The sequence below is a fragment of the Loxodonta africana genome, chromosome 2 (assembly GCF_030014295.1).
Source record: "Loxodonta africana isolate mLoxAfr1 chromosome 2, mLoxAfr1.hap2, whole genome shotgun sequence".
NCBI classification, from domain to species: Eukaryota; Metazoa; Chordata; class Mammalia; order Proboscidea; family Elephantidae; genus Loxodonta; species Loxodonta africana.
Genome location: NC_087343.1, coordinates 105,093,575 through 105,111,837, shown reverse-complemented (window position 1 = coordinate 105,111,837; position 18,263 = coordinate 105,093,575).

Sequence of the window (18,263 nt, the reverse complement as noted above, 5' to 3'; positions counted from 1 at the left end):
ATCCAAAATCCTATTCAACCTTCAGCCATTTGATAAGAGAATATCAAAAAACTTTCTTTGACCTCCTAAATCAACTTTATATTCTGTGTAATAGAGTTTGCTTTTTTTTTTTTTTTAAATAAATGCTGTCTTGACACAATTTTCAGGCTCTGGCTGAAGGCCATTCAGTTCCCATTCTTAAGAAGCTGATTAAGTCCACTCTCTTAGTCATCTAGTGCTGCCATAACAGAAATACCACAAGTGGATGGCTTTAACAAGGAGAAATTTATTTCCTCACGGTAAAGTAGGCTAAAAGTCCAAATTCGGGATGCCAGCTCCAGGGGAAGTCTTTCTCCCTCTGTCGGCTCTGGAGGAAGGTCCTTGTGCTCAATCTTCCTGTGGCTGAGGAGCTTCTCAGGCACGGTGACCCTGTGGCCAAAGGATGTGCTCTGCTCCTGGAGCTGCTTTCTTGGTGGACAAGGTCCCCAACTCTGCTTTCTTCCCTTTCCTTTTATCTCTCAAGAGATAAAAGGTGGTGAAGGCCATACCCCAGGGAAACTCCCTTTACCTTGGTTCAGGGAGGTGACCTGAGTAAGGGTGGTGTTACAATCCCATCCTAATCCTATTAACATAAAATTATAATCACAAAATAGAGGACAAACACACAATACTGGGAATCAAGGCCTAACCAAATTGATACACACATTACTGGGGAGACATAATTCAATCCATGACACTCTCCAACTACTTCCCTTGTCTTATCAGGTCCTCACACTCCTGGGCCACTATGTACCCACATTAATAGCCTCAGGGCTATATACTCAACAATTAGAGACAGTCTGCATGCCTTAGAGCCTACAAAATTATTCAAATTAAGTAAAGGGAACATCAAAAAAAAAATTCAAATTAACCAGTCCCCAGGGCGCTCATGAAACCTAGCTAACCCCACCCTGTTTGAGATGTATTACACTCTCTCTTATAATTCCAGTTTGTTGTTACTTAATCCCCAAGTGCACTCCCTGTGTGGCCCTGCCTCCTGGCATGCTGTGTTCTCCCCAGGCAACTGTGAGCATAATCAATTTCTCTTTCCCATGACATTAATTTCCATATCTGTTTGCCTTACCACACCTGATCACACAAATCTCACGTACATTTAAAACATGCCCCTTTTAATTTCTTATAGAACACACTCTACTTCTCTATCATACTACTTACTATGCTACTACTTAATGTGGTATTTACATATTTATTCATATTTATTCCTTCTCCTTTCTGGAGGAATAAATTCTGACACGGGGAATTTAACATCATATTCATTTATTTCCTGTCCCTAGCTTACTCTGTGACACAGAAATAAAATCAAATCCATTGCCATCGAGTCAATTCTGACTCATAGTGACCCTATAGGACAGAGTACAACTGTCCCATAGGGTTTCCAAGGAGCCGCTGGTAGATTTGAACTGCTGACCTTTTGGTTAACAGCCTGAGTTCTTAACCACTGCACCACCAGGGCTCTGTCTGGCACATGGTAAGTGTTAAACGACTACTTTGTCAGGAAAGAAAAAGCAACAGTCAGCTAGAACGCCAACCAGGCATTAAGACCACAGAAAGTAGTCATTTCACATTTAACATATCCGGCATGTGGTAAGTGTTAAATGATTACTTTGTGTGGTCTTAGTGCCTGGTTGGTGTTTTATCCGACTGCTTGCTTTTTCTTTCCTGACAGGTCTCATCTGGCCTTGTGCCTTGCCGTGGTCTTCCTGCTCACCTGTTCTTCCCAGGCCACTTTCTTCGTGTCCACCTAGTGCAAAGCATGAGGGGTAGACAAGATTGTGCTTCATTCCTGCCAGTTTTCACTGAACCCAACCCATACTGCATTTTAGATAAGGTGCCTCTCTTCCTGGCACAGTCACAACAAGACTCAGATCCTGGCAGGGACTACATGCTGTTCCTTCCATTTCCAGTCCCTCCACCCCTTCTTTTATTTTGCCTCAAGCAATATCTTCAGAAAACATTCTCATCATAGGCCCATTGCACAGTTTTCATATAAATTTATATAAATGGCCACCAGTGCCCAAGCTCAATCTTAGTGTAGGCTTAGTGTAGGCTATCACTCCCAAGGTAGAATAGATAAAATTTCATTTTTGCTCATGTTTTCCAATTGCTATAAAATGTTCTCAGTGGGAAGAATCAGAAATACACCCTCAGTTTGTCAAGACTAAAATGAAGGTGTAGAGATAAAGGCAAAATCATTTGTTTTCCTCTACCTTTTACATATACTAAACTTCCATTTCCATTTATCAGAATCGCTTAGATAGGTCAAGTGGACCCTGAGCAGAGTATCTGGATCCTTGATTTGGACACAAAATATAATAGGCATGTCACTTCCTGGAAATAGTTTGTAGAAAAAATAAAGTAATAAAATAGATTGCAATGCTTCTAGTGTGGGACTAGTTAATAAAACGAAGCATATTATTTTTTTGATATCCCAAAGAATCACTCCCCTTCCACCCATCTTGGAATGCTCACTAACTCCATATTCTTTAATAAGAAGCACAAAATCAAACTGGGAGCCAAAAATTACAATCATTATCCTCTATTTGACCTCACTATTTAATCTACAGAGAAGTCTGATTTTTCTCTCTTAAAATGACATTTTATAAACTTTGGGTCCCAGGTTTTCAGGAAAAAGAAATGACACCTTTCAGCTGCTCAAATTTTATTGTTGTTGCTACTTGAAAATATTGCTCCCATTCACAAGTAATAGAGGGGAAACTATTTCCATGAAATATGTAAATTTTCCATATGTATCTTTACCCATAGTAGCATATCCAAATATAAAAGACTTGTAAGTTATTTGTCAAGATAAATACAATGACTATATTGAGGAAGGATTCTTGGACCCTCATACTGTAAGCAAATATATTTCTATACTCTACCAGTGTCTTGCACCTGTTCTACATGCTTACATGAGTTGCAGGATTGCTATTCGTCACCTATTTCTATGCTGCTCTGTCTCTAATTTTCACATTTATCTAGTCATCCTGGAATGTATTAAATTTTTGCTTTCATATTTCTGGCTCATCTGTACAAAATTTGGGAATAATTTCAGTCAGAAACCTACTTTCAGTGAATATTTTGCCTTTTCACTTTGTGGTCCATTTTCAATTTCTCTTAAACTCATACCAATTGAGCTGTATCTTCCCTAATTCTGATTTCTCCTAGCAGCAGAGGGGTGTGTTTCAGATGTGTTTATGCTAGATTTGTGGACAGAGGGACTAGCACTTCTTAACAATTGAAAATTGTTTTTGTGTGTATAAACCAGAGCCAGCCCTGTTTTCTTCTTTTTCAGATAGGAAATATTTTTTTTTTCCCTCTGCTTTGCAAACACGTGCTTGTTTGCTATATAAAATCTTTTCTACGCCTGTAATCAAATAAAATGTTATCATTTATTTGTGCTATGCTGACCTTTTATTTTCCTACCATATAAGTGAACACTTATTGTCCTTTGATCTAACCTCCAAAACAACAATTGCTGAACGCATTCTCCCGGACAGTGTAAGTCTATATGACATCTACCAGATATGGAACAAGCCGTATTTTGTAAACTAGAGTATCAAGTTGGAAGTCGCTTTCTTTTTTATTTAATTTTCCCTTTACTAAGGTGTTCTTTTGTTTCGAAGCCTCAGCTTCGATTTAACAATTCAGGGTACAAATTATGAGATAGTTCTATTTGGCTGAAGTGTTTTTTCATACTGTACAATTAGCATCTTCATCCCTAATCTATTCTCAGAAATGATTGCTTGAAAGAATTCCAAGTTGCTTTGTATGATCCTCCCAAGCACCCGAATACTTACATTTGTGCCAAAGCAAGTCTTTTCTCTTGTTTACTTTTTTATTGAGGATTTGGCATGGCTTTTCAGTTTTTAATCATGTCGGTAAATTTTGCACATATTTATCTTAAGCTCTCATTATCTCCCAAGCTTTGCCCCAAAACCTAAGCATTACCCTTGATTCCTCTTTTCTATCACTCCCTCCCACAACCCATCTGAAAGAACTGTCTACTCAAACTTGAAAATATACCCCAAGTCTGGCAGCTATCATCTACCTCCCACTAGCTGATCCCCCAATTCAACCCACTGTCAAATCTCATCAGAATCACTATAGTGGTCTCCTCATTTCCATTCTGGTTCTCCATTCTCAACCCAGCAGTCTTTATAAAACTTCTTTCCTATGGTAAAACATTCCAATGGCTCCTCACAACATTTAGGATAAAATGGAAACTCTTTACCAGAAGCAGAGGGCCAGTATATGGCTCTTAGTTACCACTCTGTCCCATTCCCCAAAACCCTCCCCCTTGCACACTCTGCTACAACCACACAGGCCTTTTTGCTTTTCCACAAACATGCCAAGCCCCTGCCTGCCTCAGAGTCTTTCCTTTATTGTTCCCTCTGTCTAGAACAGTTCATCTTCAGATTCTCAAATGGCTTTTTCTTGACATCATTTAGGCCACCATGAAAGATATATCTAAATTATACTTCCTATTCCACAGCTTTCTCCATCCCTTTACCTTATTTTATTTCCCTAGTAGTCTTTGTTATTATATGAATATACCTTCTCCTCACTTATCTGACTATCACATTGTCTGATATTTCGCATTTACGGCAATAGTAAAAAATCTACTATCCAACTATTTTGCATATTAGTGATGTACGTCTGACAATAACGAACTCTGAGGTAGAAGGCAAGAGTAATATTCGCTTTAATGGTTAAGGTTATATATCAACTTGACTGGGCCATGATTTTCAGTGGTTTGGCAGTAATGTAATTATGTAATTGGCAGTTATATAACAATGTAATTGGCAGCTATGTAATGATATAACTTGGCCGTTATGTAATGATGTAACTTGGCAGTTATACAATGATGTAGCTATCCTCCATTTTGTGATCTGATGTGGTTATCCTCCATTTTTGCGTAACACTGATTTCACATAACACCATGGCCTTTGGAACTTAACCACCTGGATATGTGAGGAGAGGGTGCCTATATTGTATGCCTATTTTTCATTTGTTTATTATCTTGCTTTCTCTTAGAATGTAAGCTTCTTCTGGGTAAGAATTTTGCCTTTCCCTCTTTGTGTCCCTGGCACACAAAGCAGAACCAGGTCTATGATAGATAATAAATGTGTGTTAAATATATCTGTACAAGTTCCACCAAAGATAGATGAAATTATCGTCATCTTTCAACTGTAGAATCCAAATATCAGAAAGGTAAAGGAACTTGCCTGGTGCTAGGGTGCTAGTTAGTGGCAGAGCCAGAATTAGGACCTGGGCACTTTGACTGCCAAGATGGTTCTGTTACCCAGCATGGTATATTGCCTTCCAGCCACTTCACAAACATTTCTGCAGGCCATGTCATTATAAGACGCTTAGAACCACCAGCAATATTAAAAAGGAAAGAACTCAATTATAACCTCTATGGCAGCCCATTAGATAGTGCGCATGATGAATATAGCCTTCTTTCTTAGACCCGATATTGTACTGACCATTTTTCATGTACTTGTCATTAATGAATTACAGAATGTGTTCTACACATGATTAACTCATTAATCTTCACAAAACCTAGGCAAGGTTAATAAAATTAATTATCCTTGTTTTACATCTAAAGAACTGAGACCCACAAAGATTATTAAATATGCTCAAGGTCATATGACAAGATTGAAACAAGAATTCACTGAGCTCTTTCTCTTCCTTCTCATTGCTCCCACATCTTCATTATAGAAGCTTTTAGTCTGTTGATTAACCCTTAAAAGAGATATGGAGTAGGGACTGCTCTTCCAACTCCATGATTCTTCAGATTTACTCTGAGTATCTTCTCCACATTGCTAGTTGAATGCTTTGTTCATTTTCGTTCTGAATACAAATTTAATTATACCATATAAAGATATTGATGTGAATTAGTATGAAATGACAGTGTTATTGATGAGGCAGCACTCTATGGGATTTATAATCACACAGTCCTATCATGTTTTAACTTTGGGTCCTTGGGCTAGTATTTTAAATCTCCTAATCTGAGTTTCTTCATCTGCTCAATATGGACAATAACGGTACCCATCAGAGAATTCATTTGAAGATTAATGACATAACATCTGATCAGGGCCTGATGCTTGGTAAACTGTCAGTAATAAATTACACCTGCTGTTATATATTTTGGGGGTTTTTTTGTTATATTTTTATTACATCACTACTGTTATTATTATAAAAAGTAAAAAGCTGTAATTATTCAGCATAATTACATTTATATAGAAATATATATTTTCATTCTTTGTGAAAAATTGTTTGAAAAGTAACCATATAGTATAGAGATATGAAGAGCATTTCGCTTTCTAGTAAGTATGCTGCTTTCAACCACTTTATACTCAGCATGAGCATCCATTTGCTTTGTGTAGTTTGCATAAGACTTGTGTCTCTTAATACAGGCAGACAACACTTAGAATTGGTAGTAATTTTCAGCTTTTAATTCAAGTAACCACATCCATGTTGAGGTAGGAACTGTATGCAATAACTGGCTGAGATATAAACACATGCTTTGTAAGTGAGATATTTCTTTAAAGGAATGGATCACTGTTTATGTTTAATCACTGAAAAAGCCATGGATTGCCCAAGGGATTGGTGAAAGTCAGTTGTCTTACAGTGAAAACAACCAAATGCAGCGCATGGGCCTCTGATCAACGGTCAATATAATTATCTCCCATTGTACTAAAAAAATAGCAGACGCATATTTAACTTTAATTATGTGCACACATGTAAAGTTATAGAATGCTACAAACAAACACTGATTGACTTAATAAAAGTAATAGCCAAATGTTCACTGAACGTTTGTACTGTTGGCATTATGTACATCACTTTTTCTCAAACCCAGCTGTGCAATTACCTGTGGAGTTTCTTAAAAACAAAGATTCTCTGGAATCCCACCCAGAGCCATTAAATAAGATTTTCTAGGAGTTAACTTTAGGCATAGGCATTTTTAGTCTCCAAGTATAAGCACTGAACACCATTCCTGATGTTCTACAGCAAAGTTCTGAGCAGCATGTTTATATATTTGTATGTATATGTATTATATGTATGTGTGTATATATATATGTATATACAAACATGCTGCTCAGTATATGTATACATAACAGGCCCTGTCAAAAAGTCAATTCTGACTCGTAGCAATCGTATAGGACAGAGTGGAACTGCCCCTTGGGGTTTGTAAGGCTGTATTTTCTTAATCTTTATGGAAGCAGACTCCCACGTCTTTCCCCCACGCAGTGGCTGGTGAATTTGCACTGCTGACCTTTCAGTTAGCAGCCAAGTGCTTAACCACTGCACCACCAGGGCACCTTTTGCATGTTGTTTTCCAGAACCAAAATATTAACTTTAACGAAAGCACGTCATAACATTTTCTTCAGAGAGAACATTCACACAGTGGAGTGTATTTTAAAGACTTCATTACTGTCTGTGTGTGTATATATATATACATATACTATATATATATATATAATGTATATACATACATACACACATAAATGCTTCACTTGGTGTATCTCTGAAGCAAGTTCACAGAAAACTTCTGACTATCCCTTGTTAAATAACTGACTTGCAATTATAGGGCAGATAGTGTTTTCCAAAGAAAACATCATCTTTTCCCTTATGTCTTCCAGTTTAATATGTGTCTACAATAACTCATATTTCCATTGGAATTGTCATCTTCCTTATAAACTCTCTTATTCTCATCATTTCAAATACCTATAGCCAAGTGGAATTTATAAAACTAAAAAAAAAAAAAAAAAAACTCAGTAATTAAAGAAGGAAGACAAACACAAAAAAACAGTTACAGCCTAGTGGATTCCCACTCATGGTGGCCCCTTGTGTGTCAGAATAGAACTGTGTTCCACAGGGTTTTCAGAGGCTGATTTTTTGGAAGGACATCACCAGGACTTTCTTCTAAGGAGCCTGTTGGTGGACTTGAATCTCCAACCTTTCAGTTAGCACCCAAACGTGTTAACCATTTGCACCACCCAGGGACTCAAAGAAACGAGATTTATTAAAAAAAAAAAAAAAAATCTAAATATCTGTAAAGTTAAAAAGAAACTCGTCCAGAATATTAAACATTTTCTGAGTGTACAAAAATGGAAAAAGTGTTTGTTTTTTATTGAAGAATAGACACTAACTAAAAGAACATACACACACACACATACAACCGGAAAGAAGTAAAGGAGTAAGCACTGATCGATAACTAAAGTCTGAGGACTTGAGGCACATAGTCCAATAGTTGCATACCAGATAGATCTAGTTTGGATATGAACTCTGCCATAAACCTACAAAAAAAATCATGATGTTTTCAAATTTTAGTTGCTGAGACAAAACTTAGATTCAACTATGTAGGCATGGGACTAGAATTACAAACTTTTTTCAGAAACTCAATATAACCTGATTTATGTTTTTCTCTGTGATTACACCATATATGCTGGGTTGACACTGAAGACAACCAACGAAGTCAACAGTGGCCCAGATTCTCAAGCTGTAAGGCATACCAGATTGATAGCAGGATTAGGTGGACTGGTCTGAGCTAGATACTACTTAACTAGATTTGCGTCATACCCACCATGAATAAGTCCTCTGAAAACTTACTATCATTTTTATTTTTTAATAATTGCCCTCCCACAATTTATGTTAATTTCTATCACCTTTTGGTCTTTTACATCTTCCAGCGTTTCTCATTTACACTAGGTTCATTTCAACTTGTTTTACATTCCCAAAATCATATACTCTTAGCCTAACAACTCTAAATATATATTTCAAATTGGATAAAAATTTTTCTGGCAAATAAATAAAATTAGAACTGCCCCATATGGTTTCCAAGGAGCACCTGATGGATTTAACTGCCAACCTTTTGGTTAGCAGCTGTAGCTCTCAACCACTCTGCCATCGGGGTTTCCGTATATTTCAAATTGAATAAAAATTTGTCTGGGAGATAAAATTAAACAGCAGGACAAAAATCAAAGTCACCTTTTCTCTTTCTTTTTTATCTTGAGGATATCTTTTTGAGGGGACTCTGTTTGATGATGTCAGGCCCTTATTGCATGCAGTGATCTCAGGAACAATTAAAGGACACAGAAAACTCAGAGCAGAAAGGTAGAGGTGTGGCACTGATGAATGGAGGTGGTATTAATGACAATTGCTCAAGTCAAAGACAATTTTGGAGAAGCTAATGATTTTGAAGTCTATTTGCAAAGCTTTGTTAGGACCTAATGTCAATTCTGTCCATTAATATTACTATCACAATATCCTGTCCATTAATATTACTATCACAATATTAGCTTTTTGCTGATAGTTTAAGAGATTTTTTTTTAAGTCTAAATAATGTGAATTCTGTAAATGGACAGCTGTAAGCCTTATTTCGAAGGCACTGGGTTAAGCCTTATTTTATTGAATCATATTTCAGGAAAAAAAAAAAAAACATTGATTTTTAAAACAAATGCCTCCAGCTCATTGCCTTTAACTAATGCCAAAGGTTAGATTAACTGGTTACAAATAATTGAAGTAAAAATTACACAAGCTTACAATTTACATAAGGAATATTGATGAGGCGTCTTAAACTAATTTTCCCTTTTACCTCTGAAGAACCTATCATCCATCTCTTCCATGAGAGTGATGACCTTAAGCAACCAAATTATGACCTAAGGAAGAATAAGGTTTGAAAATGCCTGCCCTTGTCTCCTTCACAAATTCACTAGAGAAAATGAACATTTGAAAGTGCATTTGAAGGTAAGTAGGAAAGAGGGACCAGTCCCTGGAGAAGGACATCATGCTTGGTAAAGTAGAGGTAAGTAAAAATGAGGAAGACCCTCAATGAGATGGATTGGCACAGTTGCTGCAACAGTGGGCTCAAACACAGAAACGATTGTGAGAGTGGCACAAGACCAGGTAGTGTTTCGTTCTGTTGTACAGAGGGTCACCGTGAGTCACAACTGACTTCACGGCACCTGACAACAACAGCAACATAAATAAGATCCCGATAATATTAATAGGATAGCCCTTTATTCGTCTGTTGAAAAAGTGTGGATACCATATTTAGAGGGTTTAATTTCATGGGATGATTTCACTTCAGAGATTTTCAAAAGAACATATAATAAATGTAGTTGACTTTAGAAAATTCATGCATAAATATTAATTATATAAGTTGTCTTTGATAATTCTTCATTTTTTATTGAACAAATACGTCAGTCAAAAATTAAAACAGGAAAATTCCAATCCTACTCCTTTAATAAAATTATCTACTTTTATTTTCTAATTTTTCTCTGAATTCTTGTACATTTGCATTCATTTGCATATACAGCTATAATCTTTCTTTTTAAGAATGTTTGTAATTGATTATCTAGTCTTTACAAATCAATTGTTATTACAATACTACATATATAACAATTTCTCAACTTTTGGACATTTACTTTTATGACACTTTTTGGACAAGGTTTACATTTTTAGTTTTCTGATCTGCTTTATCCATAATAATAATAGTAATTTAAATATTTATCTATGAAAATCACTAGTAGAGGAAAATCCATTGACATAGTGATATATCCAAGTATATGTAAGTATACGCATACTTCATGATGTTTTCTTTAAAAGGTTTTAAATTATCTTCTGTATTAAATTACGAATGTCCTCTTCCAACAGCACTGTATTGTCAACACTTGGCTAACTATGTTAAACAATCACTTTTTAAAAAATTTATGTGAACCAAACTATATTTCAAATACTGAAAGGATTTTATGCCTGGACAGTATTTGCAAAATCACATCAGAATTTTAATCTCAAGTTGCAATATTAAAGAGGTCACAGTATGGATACATTTATTTCATGAACAGTTATTTTATTCTGCCTATATTTCTTTTATGCTTTCATTCAATAGGAATTCAATGAGTATGTAGTTTCTAACATGCATCAGGCATGAGCTAAACGACATTTTTTTTTGTTTGTCTTGGTGGATTACTCTTTCTCTTCAGTCTCTTTTCCTCTGTGTAAAAACATGTGAGTTTCTTTCTCTATTTCCAACTTATTCCAGAATCTCCCAGTTTCTAGCTTTTTATATCCTTTTTATCCACCATTTGTCTATTTTCACCACTCTCTCTACATTCACCTACAATTTCTGTTATATATTCTCTTAATGCAAAGATATGTTTGGTCTTCATATTTATTGAATAGTTTGGTAGTTTCCATGCTAAGTTTTAAAGCTGAGTATTTCACAGTTCTCTTTTAAAGGCAAATTGAGCACATACATTTATTTAAATGCAAATTAATTACATTTTAAGCTAAAATAAGCATGTTTTTTCTTCTATAAGAAATCTAATAAGATAGTTGCAACTTAACAATTCTTTAGTTAATTGATGCTGCAATCTTTAACAAAAATTTCCTTATAAACAAAAAGCCTGCATAATATTGGACTACATAATTACACTTACTATTTTACTTAAAAAGTTTAAATGATCTATTTTAAAACATTATTATCAAATTATGTATATGTTATTTTGTAATCAACTGATATTTCAAGTTGTTTAAAACTGAGTGTAAAATTTCTTTAAATTACAGGCTACGTTTCCTGTTCTATTCAGCATAGATATACCCCTGTCCCTTTTTATATATATCAATTTCACATATTAGGAATAAAATAGATAATAGTAATTTTCATAACAGTAATAACAAATCTAAATTGATATGCAATTGTCATCCAGGTAAAGAAGCATAATTTGAAATGCAACATGTTAGTACAAAATCACTTGTATAGCTAATTATTATTGTACCATTCTATTTTATGTTGCTTATAATCAACTGAAATTTCCATTAGAATTTAATGATAATTGGTGTAAATATTAATTTATGGGCAATAAATATTTTTTATTAAGCACTAAAATTTCTAAATTACTGAAATCTTTTCATACATCCACAGTAATTGCTATACCATGCATACATATCATAACCAAAAAACCAAATCTGTTGCTGTCGAGTCGATTCTGATTCTTAGTGATCCTACAGGACAAAGTAGAACTTCCCCATAGGGTTTCCAAGGAGCAGCTGGTAGATTCAAACTGCCACCCTTTTAGTTAGCAGCCATAACTCTTAACCGCTACATCCCCAGGGTTCCTAGAGTGGAGGAAAAAAAAAAAAAAAAGAACTTTAATTCAGCCCCACCAAGCCCATTTCAAAAGCCGAGCCCTGAAAAATTTGGAGCACAAAGTTAATGCCATAAACTTAAGTTGGAAAGAATAGAAGAGGTCCGTTCATCTGTCCCCTAGAAAAGATAAACATTTCTCAAGAGAGAAGGGGGAATGGGGTCAAAGAAGGTGATAAAAGTGAAGGAAGATAAGAAAACTAAGCTAATTAGGAAGATTCAGATGGCCAGAAGAGAGTGCCCTTCTACACCCAGGTCCACAAAGTCCATTGCTTTTTCCAGAGTCTCAGGAAAGCTCAAAGGACACGTACAGCTCCACTTACCACTGAGTGTGAGCTTTCTATTGCCACGGACAAAGAGCCATCTGGCTTGTTTATGGGTGCATGTAGTGAGGACTGTAGCAGGAATGTTTCCTTTATCTGTCCAGAGACTTTTCTCAGCCCTATTTAAATTATTATGAACTACTTTACTTTTCGACGGCTCCGGATACTCATAATTCTTTTAAAGCAGAGAATTGGGCCCTGAACACTGAAGAAGGTAGCAGAATTGTGGGAGCAGGAAGCCCATTGTGCCTTAGTGGGACAGGACAAACCAGATTTCCCCAGATCCAGGGCAGAGATGGAACAGGGGCACTTTTATATTAGTATCTAAGTATAGATGGTATAAAAGAGAAAAACAAAGAACAACATGCTTGTTTCTACTTTTAGTGGTCTTAAATCCAATCCTCTGGAATTTCCCTTCCTCTTGCCTCTCTCTATTTTGCACTTCTCGACACCCTTAGCTAGTAACATAACACACTGACTGAGTGTTCATAATAACGTTGTTTTTTCTCTCTCAATATTTCAAGATCTCAACACAAGGCTGATCAAGACAAAAATGCCATAAATTTAAATTTAGATTTTTCAGGGCCAGATTTATGACATACTTTTTGCGATGGTTAATGTTATGTATCAACTTGGCTAGGTTATGATTCTCAGTGGTACGGCAGACACCATGTAAATCACCTTCCATTTTGTGATCTGATGTGAGCAGCCAATCAATTGAAAGGGGAATTTCCTTGGGGGTGGCCTGCCTCTAGTATATAAATGGGTGTTTTGGAAAAGCTCACTCTCTTTCTCATCTCTGCACTCCTATTGTTACCTGACCTCCAGTTCTTGGTACCTAAACTGGCAGAATAATCTGAGAAGCTGGACTATATGGAGAAAAAAGGGGATCAGCATCGGAAGAAGACTCATTAACAACCTGTGTTATGCAGATGATACAACCTTGCTTGCTGAAAGTGAAGAGGACTTGAAGCACTTACTAATGAAGGTCAAAGACCACAGCCTTCAGTACGGATTAAACTTCAGCATAAAAAAAACCAAAAATCCTCACAAGTGGACCAGTAAGCAACATCATGATAAATGGAGAAAAGATTGAAGTTGTCAAGGATTTCATTTCGCTTCGATCCACAATCAACAGTCATGGAAGCAGCAGTCAAGAAATCAAAAGACGCATTGCATTGGGCAAACCTGCTGCAACGGACCTCTTTAAAATGTTGAACAGCAGACACGTCACCTTGCAAACTAAGGTGTGCCTGACCTAAGCCATGGCATTTTCAATCGCATCATATGTATATGAAAGCTGGACAATGAATAAAGAAGACTGAAGAAGAATTGATGCCTTTGAATTGTGGTGTTGGTGAAGAATATTGAACATACCGTGGACTGTCAAAAGAACAAACAAATCTGTCTTGGAAGAAGTACAACCAGAACGCTCCTTAGAAACAAGGATGGCGAGACTGTGTCTTAGATGTTTTAGACATGTTATCAGGAGGGATCAGTCTCTGGAGAAGGACATCATGCTTGATAAGGTACAGGGTCATCAGAAAAGAGGAAGACCCTTGACGAGATGGATTGACACAGTGGTTGCAACAATGGGTTCAAGCATAACAATGATTGTAAGGATGGCACAGGACTGGGCAGTGTTTCGTTCTGTGGTACATACGGTCACTATGAGTCAGAACCAACTCCATGGCACCTAACAACAAAACAACAACAACAAGCCACCAGAAGTCTCTGGCCTACCGCCTGACCTGTAGATTTTAGATTCACCAAACCCCACAATGCTGTGAGCAAGCAGAGGCCTCTAGTCTGTCATCTCACCTAGTACATCATCTCACCTGCAGGTTTTGGGTTCGTTAACCCCTGCAACCACATGAGTCAGCAGAAGACTTCAGCCTGTTGTCTGACCCATGGATTTGGAACTTGCCAACCACCACGATTTCATGAGCCATTTCCTCACAATTGCAAGAGCCATTTCACTTAAGAAATTTCTGTACATATGCACTGAGTTTTATATATATATATATATATGCTTCTCTGGTTTTGCTTCTTTAGAAAATCCAGGCTAAGACACTTGTCAATCAAGTGGATGAGGATATGAATTTACTATATTAATTTTTAAAAGTGCCAGATGCATTTTGTGCCTGTTAGTAACTTTCACTGATAAAGCTCAAATACTTCAAATATTTACTATATAATCATTTTCTCATACTCAAATCTCCCCTGATGAAAAGATAAAAATTATTTCAAGACTAAGCAACTCACTATTTTGTTTTATTTGGGGAAGAGAGCAGGAAAAGAGCTTTAGTTTTTGAGACCTTACACAGAACACCTAATCATCGTCAGGCAAAGACTAAGTTAAAAGTACTCTCTGTAAGAATTTGGTACTTCGATCTCATTTATTGATATTAATTTTTATGTTAATTTCTACTACTTCCTATTTAATATCATTATTGTGAAAAACTTGAAAATTTTAAATCTTTCTGGAAACAAATGTATACATAAGAACTGGAATATTTTTTTATTTCATAGTTTCAACAAATTCCACAAGTATGTAATTACAGAGATTAGTACAGCGAAATTTGTGAGCACTGAAATTCAACAGGACTGCCTTATTTTTTCAGGTCTCTCAAGTTTTCTACCTTTGACAGGGTGTGGTCTTACCACTTTTCTATCACTCTCTATTAGTGGAAAATATTCTAGTTTTCCTTCCCTGGCAGGTTTCTGCCTTACACAGGTTCCAGCTTTTTCAGATTTTACTGTATATATCTACTCTAATCTTCACACAATTCTCTCTTTGTCTCACACACACACCCATGCACATATGGTTATTAATCCATTAAGAAAAAAATTATATATATATAAAATATATATATATTATACTATGTGCCAAGAACTATTCTAGGAACTTGATGTACTAGGAACAAACCAGAAAAAAACCTCTGATTCCAGGAGCTTATATATATTTTAAGCAAATAATTGTCCATGAATGTTTATACATGACTACTGTGAATTTGCCAAACTCAAGGTTAAGGGTGCATTCCTCCAAACTGCCATGTACGCCCAAGATGTCAAACACCAGTCACAATGCGGGGATCCCCAGTGTCACCTTCACTTCTGACTAGCGGGCTACAAATTCCTGTTGATTCCTTCAGGTTCAATAATTTACTATAATGTCTCACAGAACTCAGGAAAGCACTATACTTATAATTATAGTTTTATTGTAGTAAAAGGATGCAAATCAGAACCAACCAAAGGAAGATATGCATAGAGGAGAATCTGAGACTGGGAGGATTCCAAATGTAAAGCTTCCCTGTCCTCAGGGATGCATTCATTACTCTCCCAGTATCAATGCGTGGCAATATACTCATGGAGTACTGCCAACTCAGGAGTTCACTCAAACTTTGGTGTCCAGAGTTGGGTTTCATTATTTTGGCATGGTTGATTGAATCATTTCCCATGTCACTGGGGTGAATCTCCAGCCCCTTTGTCTCCCCAGAGGTGGGACTGTTTTCATGTAGCTCAAAGTCCCAATCCTCTAAACAAATGATTGGTATTTCCAGCATTGCCAGTCCCCACCCTGAGACTATCCATGTGGCCAGCTCCATCCTGAGTCATTTTGTTATCATAAACTATCAGGTATGGTCCAAGAGGCCCACCATGAATAACAAAGATACCTCTATTATTCAGGAAATTCTGAAGATTTAGAGGTTATCCCATAGGAGACAGGGGATATTTTATATTTAATTAGATTTCTACTCAAGGGCCAGAAATCTCGTTGGGTAAAGTTAATGCCTCACTACACAAGCAACAAACTTTGTGAGTAGCAATAAAAGGAGATATTTCTGTTTAAATCAATAATAAATCAATTATAGTTGTATTCATATTTAATGGTATACATAATCATGGTCCTAATGAGATTTAAGGATAGACAGGCAGCTTATTCAAAAGGCTGCAATGAACATTTACTTTGTGTAGTGAAGTAATGCCTTAATTTTCTCTTCTCATTTTGATCATTCAATATTCAAACTTCAGTTTTTCTCTGACTGCATGCATTTGCCTACTCTTTAATCTTTACTATAACTTTCTCTCTCTATATACGTGTGTGTGCGTGTGTGTATCCATACACACGCACACACATATATCTATATACACGGGTTCAAGCATAACAATGATTGTGAGGATGGCGCAGGACCAGGCAGTGTTTTGTTCTGTTATACATGGGGTGGCTATGAGTCAGAGCCAACTCAATAGTACCTAACAACAACATATATATGTGTGTGTCTGTATATATATATATATATACACACACATACACATATTATATATATTCGTATATGTATATATCTTTCTCACATACACACAAACACATTGATAGGATCAAAGGTCCTTTATCTGATTTCCCACCAACTGTAGTTTCTATTTTGGGACCCTATCCTTCCCTTTGCCACCCCCACCCCATACACCTATTAGAGAGTTTTGGAAGAGCCAAATTACCCCCTAAGCTCTAGTGCCATAGTTGTTGTACTGCTTGAAGCCATGGGTCATTTGACTATGAATAAAAAAAACTTTCATTAAATACCGTTAGCACTATGGACAGGTCCTCTGGATCTCCGGCTTTGTGACTTCAGGGGCAGAAAGATGAGAAAGAGTAAGATAAAGGGATAGGAAGGAGAAAGGAAGAGAATAAGAACAGTTCAGTTGTCCTAAATGACTCTTTGATCCAGTTTTTCCAAGAAGCACAACCAATAAATACAGGCTTATCTTTAGGACTATTCATTTACGTGATTTTAAACACCAAGAGAAATATCTTTGATTTTGAACACCAGCAGAAACCTGCACCCACACCTGTTTGACACTATCTGAATCTTTAATGCAGGGTCATAGATGCTATTACCCAAAGGGCCAGGAAGGTAACGTAAATAAGAACAGCAGATGGGGCACTAACAAGAGGTGTTTATCGTGGAGAGGAAGCCCTGGTAGCATAGTGGTTAATAGTTAGGGCTGCTAACCAAAAGGTCAGCAGTTCGAATCCACCAAATGAGCCTTGGAAATTGTAAATATGAGCAACAGACTGGGCAATAACTAGTGGTGTTTATTGTGAAGAAAGAGAGAGTCCACGTCCCTGCTAAGGGATTCAGCTACTTCTCAGCTCTTTCCACTGTTTTTTTTTTTTTTTTTTTTTTTCCTTTCTTCCCAGCATTGCCAAGCCTTCCTATTTTTCAAGGAGAGCTGCAAATGAACCTAATACAATTTGGACAGGCACAGCTCTTAGGTTGTTCTAGACAATTTTAGCTGTCAAAGAAATCTGGGGTACTTCCTACAATCTCACTACCAGATTACAAGGAAAGCACCTTTCAGACCAAAATTTGTCACACAGAGAGCATATTTTTTACACAAACACTCAGTGGCACACAAGAAAGAAAAAAAAGAAAATAGTACATATTCTTTATAGAAGCCTTACTCTGGCCTTTTAGGTCTCTGGCCGCACAGTCTTATGGATTTACTCAAAGCAGAAAGTTTAAAAAAAAATTTTTTTTTTGTTTCCTTAGTTAAATAGTTAGAAGATGCTAATCAGAGTCAATAAACTATATGAATGAGTTTCAGTCTGAATATAAATGACTACTAGCCGTTTTCTCCTTGAGAAAATGTATTTAAAAAGTGAGAAGGGTATAAGTAGTAGGATATTCTAATGTAAAATCAAGGAGAACATAGAGGAATTGAAGACCATAATACATTTCTTTATT